Source organism: Callospermophilus lateralis, chromosome 16 (assembly GCF_048772815.1).
Source record: "Callospermophilus lateralis isolate mCalLat2 chromosome 16, mCalLat2.hap1, whole genome shotgun sequence".
Taxonomy (NCBI): domain Eukaryota; kingdom Metazoa; phylum Chordata; class Mammalia; order Rodentia; family Sciuridae; genus Callospermophilus; species Callospermophilus lateralis.
The window spans coordinates 50665778-50673228 of NC_135320.1; the positions used below are offsets into that span (position 1 = coordinate 50665778).

At 38.6% G+C, this 7451-nt stretch overlaps 1 pseudogene; it reads right to left on the reverse strand.

Annotated features, from left to right (window-relative positions):
• Positions 1-458: 458 nt before the first annotated feature.
• LOC143381948 (glyceraldehyde-3-phosphate dehydrogenase pseudogene) lies at positions 459-1473 on the reverse strand (annotated as a pseudogene).
• Between the last annotated feature and the right edge of the window lie 5978 nt (positions 1474-7451).

Below are 7451 nucleotides of genomic sequence, written 5' to 3' on the forward strand. Positions count from 1 at the left end.
TATATGTCTGTTAACTATTTTCTATATATTTGACATTCTTCATAATGTAAATAAATCCTGTAATGCCAGAGGCGAAATACACATAAAATCCTACTTTTATAAGACTGCCTTTGTGTTTTTATATATTATATATATTTTCTACCTCTAACTTCAGGTAGGTAGATAATACAGATGCAAATAGACAGATCAGCCTACGGCAATCTTTACCTAATATTAGCATACCATTTTATTATGATAGCATTGGCATTTTTTTTCCTTTTCAGTATTAATGAGATCTATCTATCTATCTATCTATCTCAGCTAAGTACAGTAGATTATTGATGGTATGTGATAAAGGAGAGCTCCCTAAGCCCCTCGCCTTCTCTCCTCCAGGGGGTCTGGGATGGAAACTGGAAGGAGGGAGGATTCTGTGAGTTGGGGCAGGGACTCTCCAGCTGCTAAAAGTCCCTCTATTCCTTTCATGTCTTGAGGTGGGTGATCCAGGGATTTTCATTGGAGGCCATGCTAAAGTCTACCACCCTGTTGCCATAGCAACATTTTCATACGAGGAAATGAGCTTGACAACGTGCTTGTTGAGAGTAATGCCAGCCCCAGCATCAAAAGTAGAAGACTGGGTGCCACTGTTAAGGTCACAGGAGACAACCTAGTTTTAGACGTAGCCCAGGATGCCCTTTGGGGGGGCCGGCCCTCTGATGCTTGCGTTGCCATCTTCTTGATGTCATCATATTTGGTAGATTTCTCCAAGTGGCACGTCAGATCCTTGACCAACATTTTGTGGGTGGGCCCACAGAAGGCCATGCTAATGAGCTTCCCAATCAGTTCAGGAATGACCCTGCCCACAGCTTTGACAGCACCTGTGGATGCAGACATGATATTCTGGGCATCCATGGCCATCACATCCCAGTTTCCCAGAAGAGCAATTCATGGTCTTCTGGGTGTCAGTGATGGTATTGACTTTGGTCATGAGTCCCTCCATAATGCTCCAAAAGTCCCTCCAAAGTTGTCCTAATGACCTTGGATAAGGGGGCTAGGCAGTTGGTGGTGCAGATTATCTTGAGGGAGTTGTCATACTTCTCACGGTTCACACCCATCACTAACATGGGGTCATCAGCAGAAGGGGCTGCCTTCAGGTGAGCTCCAGCAGCCTTCTTCATGGCAGTGAAGATGCCAGAGGACTGTACTACATATTCAACATCCAGCATCACCCCATTTGCTGTTGGTGGGATCTCACTCCTAGAAGATGGAGATGGGTTTTCCATTGATGACAACCTTTCTGTTCTCAGCCTTGACTGTGCCACTGAATTTACCATGAGTGGAATCATACTGGAACATGCAAACCATGTAACTGCGGTCAATGATGGGGTCAATGATGGTATCATTGATAGTGACAGTATCCACTTTGCTAGAGTTGAAAGCAGTCCTGATGACCAAGAGCCCAATATGGCCATTTCTGTTTATTCTAATCTTCACCATGGTGAGACATGGTTGGCACTGCATGAGAAGATGTAACTATCTGGAGAAGCACAGAGTCTCAACTTCTAATAAACATGTATCGATTTTTTTCTAAAAGTTAAAAACATTTGCTTTATTTTTTCATACTTTATTCACATTACCTTAGTTTTTACCTAATGTCCATTTTGTTTTCCAGGACCTCATCTGGGACACCACATTGCACTTGCTTCTCATTTCTCCTTAAGCTCCTCTTGGGCATGATAGTTTTTCAAACTTTCCTTGGTTTTTCATAATCTTGACCGTTTTGAGGAATACTAGTGAGGTTTTTGTAAAATATCTGTGATTTATTTGATGTTTTTCTCATGATTACTCTGAAATTATGGGCTTGGGTGAGGAAGACCACAGGTGTAAGATACCATTTTTATCATGTCATAAAACGGTTACACACTGGAAACGACAATTACCACTTTCAGTATTGACCTTGACCATCTGCTTAGTAGTCTTTGTCATGTTTCTCCACTATTAAGCTATTTTTTTCTTTTGGTCAGTGCTGGGAATCAAACCCAGGGTGTCCACTTGATAAGCAAGCACTGTACCATGGAGCTATCATCATAGCCACAAAGCTACTCTTTTTTCCCATTTCTATGCTGTATGTTTTTATTTTTATTTATTTATTTGTTTGTATTTTGTCCACACTTAAGGAATGGGCAGTTTTATTCCATCTCCTTGAGATGTGTCTATATAAATCATTTGGAATTCTTCTGCATATGAGATTTGTCTCCTTTCCATCTATTTCCTTATTTATTTATTCATTCAATCATTGATTTATCTCAGCAAGGATTCAGGGATATTAACCTTTTGCTCTAGGTTATATTCCTCTACTACTTTATTTTGTGGCTCAATTGTTTCAGCTTTGGCCATAGCTCTTTCAACTGACTTCTGTGTCTCTTTGACACAATACCCCGCTGTGTGTTTTTATCCTATTCTGTATCAATTTTTCAAATCAATGTGCAAAAAGATTGATGTATAAATAATTAGAGAAATGGGTATGTTAATAGTGTTTATACTGTGCCAAGCACAAATACCTTAATGATAAATAAAATCGCTAATAAAACTTAGCTAACAATATTAGCTCGACAACATTATTTAGAAGTTCCACCTTATATTTTGAATTTTTCAAATTACAAAACACTGATATTAATCTCTATGATATTAATAGAAAAAAAACCTTATGGAGTATTTACTATGTCAGGTATCACACTAGGCACTCAATATCTAATATTCCATTTAATCCTCCTAAACCTTGTAAAACGTTAAGACTTAGTTTGGTCCCTGAATCATCAGAATCAATATCACCTGAGAAAGTGCTATATGTCCACGTTCAAAAGCATTTCTTGGAACTTACTCCAGACCCACTGAATCAGAAAATCCAGGGCTTGGGCCAAGAAAGCTGTGTTTTAACATTCAGTCCAGATGCTCTAGATGCACTCTAATGCTTCAGAGAGTGACAGCATCAGACCTTGAATCCTGGTATTAGACATCAAAGCCAATCAAATCCCATGTGCTTAATTACTTAGTCATATTCCCTCTCTATTAAAGAGAACCAATTACAGGTGATTTCTACCTAAAAACTTACCATAAAAGAGACCTCTAGGCAGTTTAATGCTTTCCCTTGGCTTCTAATATTTGACCAAATAAGTTTATGTATGAAATTCACCACTAGAGGGAGTTCCTACATCCAGCCCCTCATAATGACAGTCATTAAAAGGCAAAAAACGTGAACAAAACCAAACAAAAAAATTAAAACTTGTTGAAGAAAAGTTTTAGCTCTGTGTATTGATATTAAACAATTTGTTCCATCTATTTATCACTGAAAGGTGTTAGGCATGAACTCACTATTGTTATATTGTTAGGCATGAACTCACTGTTAACATAAATACAATATAGCGTATGATTGGTCACTTAACATCTTTGTTCACATCTACTTTATGTGTTTGTGTATGGTGCTGGGATTGAAGACAGGGCCATGGACATGCAAGGCAAGTGCTATACCACTGAGCTCCACTTCCAGCTTCCAATTGTTCATTTCTAAAATGGGACCAGGGGAAAAGAGAAAGCTCAGAGTATCGAAATAATATTTAAACAAAATAATCTAATTTGAAATGCATCATCACCTCTAAAGTCCCAAAGAAGACAGACTGGAAAAGAATTCCAAAAAGGATCCAGTTGTATGTGTTCTCTTCAACCTTGCTCAGAGAACTTGAGTTCAGGAATGGTAACTTCAGCACATAGTATGTATGTGACAACTGCTCATTAACAAATGCTGAATAAATGAATCAGTGTAACGTATGTACCACATGCTGAAGTTACCAGTTCCCTCTCAAGTCATTCCAAATAAATTGGAATTCATAATGTTATATAAAATAATACCATGCTGTTTTCATAATATGCAAATATCATATAGTAGTGTAAAAAATTCAAAGACTGTAATGTTTGAAAACTGAAATAATAATTCCATGGATTTTGGAATTCTATATCCAAAAATGAGTGGAATCTGACATTTTTTCCCCATTCAGAGACCAGATCTATCACTGAGCCCTATCTCCAGCCTCTCTTCCCTTTTAAAAAAAAAAATTTATTTGTTCTTTTTAGATATAAATGACAGTAGAGTGTATTTTACATATTATACATACATGCAAGGAGTATAACTTTCCATTCTTGAGGTTGTGCATGATGTGGAGCTACACTGACATGTATTCATATATAAACATAGGAAAGATATGTCCAATTCATACTACTGTCTTTCTTATTCCCATCTCCCCTCCCTTCCCTTTATTCCCCTTTGTCTAATTCAAAGAACTATTCTTCCCTGCACCTCTTTCATATCAGAAAGAACATTCAGCCTTTGGTTTTGGGGGATTGGCTTATTTCACTTACATGATAGTCTCCAGTTTCATCCATTTACAAGCAAATTCCATAATTTCCTTTTTCTTTATGGCTGAGTAATATTCCATTGTGTATATACCACATTTTCTTTATGCATTCATCTTTGAAGGACATCTAGGTTGGTTCCATGGATTAGCCATTTTGAATTGAGCTGCTATAAATATTGATGTGGCTGCAGCACTATAGTATGCTGATTTTAAGTCCTTTGGGTATAAACCAAGGAGTGGGAAACTATGTCAAAGAGTGGTTCCATTCCAACTTTTTTGATGAAGCGTCATACTGCTTTCCAGAGAGGTTGCACCAATTTACAATCCTACCAACAATGTATTATGAACCTTTCCCCCTCAACACACATCTTAGCCAACATTTATTGTTACTAGTATTCTTGATAATTGCTATTCTGACTAGAGTTTTTTTGAGTTCTTTATATATTCTGGAGATTAATGCTCTATCTGAGGTGCAGATAGCAAAGATTTTCTCCCATTCTGTAGGCTCTCTCTTCACATTCTTGGTTGTTTTCTTGTTGTAAATAAGCTTTTGAGTTTAATAGCATGTCATTTATTGATCCTTGATTTTACTTCTTGAGCTTTAGGAGTCTTGTTGAAGAACTTGGTTCCTAAGCTGACAAGATGGAGAGTTGGGCCTACTTTTTCTTCTGGTAGGTATAGGGTCTCTGGTCTAATTCCTAGGACCTTAATCCATGTTTTGAAATATCTGTTGATAGGAAAATAAGATCAAGGAGCCCAGATCTTAGAACTGAGTTCCTGAAGTCTATTCTTTACATATATTGAGTGGAGACTAATAGTGCCTGTTTGTTCAACAATTTCTATACTACACATGAGGCATTTGTTAGAAGCTTTATGTTACATGGTGAATCAAATAGCCCTTGCTCCAATATGTCAATACCTTCATACTGATACTAAAATAAGAATTGTGATAATTTTATACATTGCATGACTGGGCCACAGGTGCCCAAATGTTTTGCCACAATTATTTTGAGTTTGACTTTGAGGATGTTTCTGAATGAAACAATCATTTTAATCTGTGGAATGAGCAAAGCAAATTGCCCTCCCTAATGTGAATAGCTCTCATGCAATTAATTGGAGATCTGAATAGAACAAAAAAGACTGAGTAAAGAGCAACCGCTCTTCCTGGCTGCATGACATGGGACACCAGCCTTTTCCAAGCTTCTGACTAGGACTGAGGCATAGGCTTTTGGGGGTCTAAGTGCCTCCAGATTTCAGACTAGAACTTACATTATCAGCTCTCCTAGTTCTCAGGCCTTTGGACTCTGAGATTCCACATTGGAGTCTTCTGTGTTAGGACTGCAGATCTTGGGATTTCTCAACCTTTCTTTAATCACTTGAACCAACTCCTTATAATAAAACTATGTTATATTAGACACATATGTGTACACCCTTTTGGTTCTGTTTCTCTGGAGAACCCTGACTCATACAAGAACCAAATTCCAAACTCCTTAGCATGGCCAAAATGGCCTTTATGTTCTGAACCCTACCTACCCCTCTCCAACTACATCCCATGGCTGCCCTCTCATTCCAGCTTCACTGGCTTCCTCTCGTTTTCCCACACAAGAGAGACTCCCTCTGCAATGAGATTTTTCACCCATTCACTCATTTATTCACTGATAAAGTCAAATGTTATGGTTTGAATGTGCGGTATCCCCCAAAAGTTCACATGTGAGACAATGCAAGAAGGTTCAGAGAACAAATGATTGGGTTGTAAGAGTCTTATCCGAATCAGTGATTTAATCCCCTGATAGGAATAACTGAGTGGTAACTGAAGTGGTAGGGTGTGTGGCTGGAGGAGGTGGGAATTACGGTGTGGCTTTGGTGAACATCTTTGTATACGGACATTAGAATCTCTGCCTCCTGATGACCATGATGTGAGCTGCTTCTCTTGGCAACCCTCTCCCGCCTTACCTTGAGGCCTGAGGAATGGAGCCAGCCTTCTATGGACTAAGACCTTTGAAACCATGAGCCCTCAAATAAACTTTTCTTCCTCTATAGTTTTCTGGTCAGATCCTTTAGTCACAGCAGTGAAAAAGCTGACGAAAACATCAAGTAATTGTTTAGTTTCTACTGTGGGTATTACCAGAAAAATAATGTGAACAAAATAGGAAAGTACCTAATTTCAAGGGGAAATGTATCCTAGTCATGGGAACAGAAATAGCATATTAGCATGCAAACAAACAGGTTAATTTCAGAAAGTGATATGTGCTTCAAGAGAAACAAAACTGAGTAATAACACAACAATTTGATAATCGGAGAAAACCTCACTCTATAGGTGCTTCTGTAGGACGATCCCATGATAAAAAGGGATCATCTGTGTGAGGACCTGAAGAAGAAGTATTGCAGGCAGAGAAAATGACAAACTGACTCTGAAATAAGCTTGATCCATGCAAGGAGCAGAGAGGCACTGTGGGGCAGTAAGAAGGTAGGTGGGAATGAGATACAACTCATTTAATGGCCAGAATTAGGATTTAAATTTTTATTTAAAGCATACTGGGAGCTTTGAAGGGTTGACATGATTTGATTTACATGTTTATTATCTACTGCTGTGTGTAATTGTGGATGTAGGGAGATTGATAAAGGGGGAGGGAGGTGTTACAGTAGGGGAATGATGATAGTAGCTTAGATTATAGGGGTGTATGAGAAATGAAGAAGGAAAGATTCATGATGTTTTGAAGGTGGAACCGATGGGAATCGCCAGTGTGGATGGGGAAAAGAAGGGATGATTCTAGGTTTGTGAGCCGAACAAACAGCTGGAAGGTAGTACCATTTTCTGAGATATGGAAATTCTAGGTAGAAATGAGAATGGGTTTGAGGAAGAAGGAGACAATCTGCCTAGGCTGTCCCTCTCACTGGACACTCCCTTATCACCTAGTTAACCCCCCTTCCCATTCCCAGATCTCAGCTCAAATGTCACTTTCTCAATGAAGTCCTTCTTCAACTAATTCAAACCAAAGCTTTTTAGAATGTATTCTCTTGGTGTCATGTAGTTCCCTGAGTGCCCATGTTAGATTGCAAAAGTGG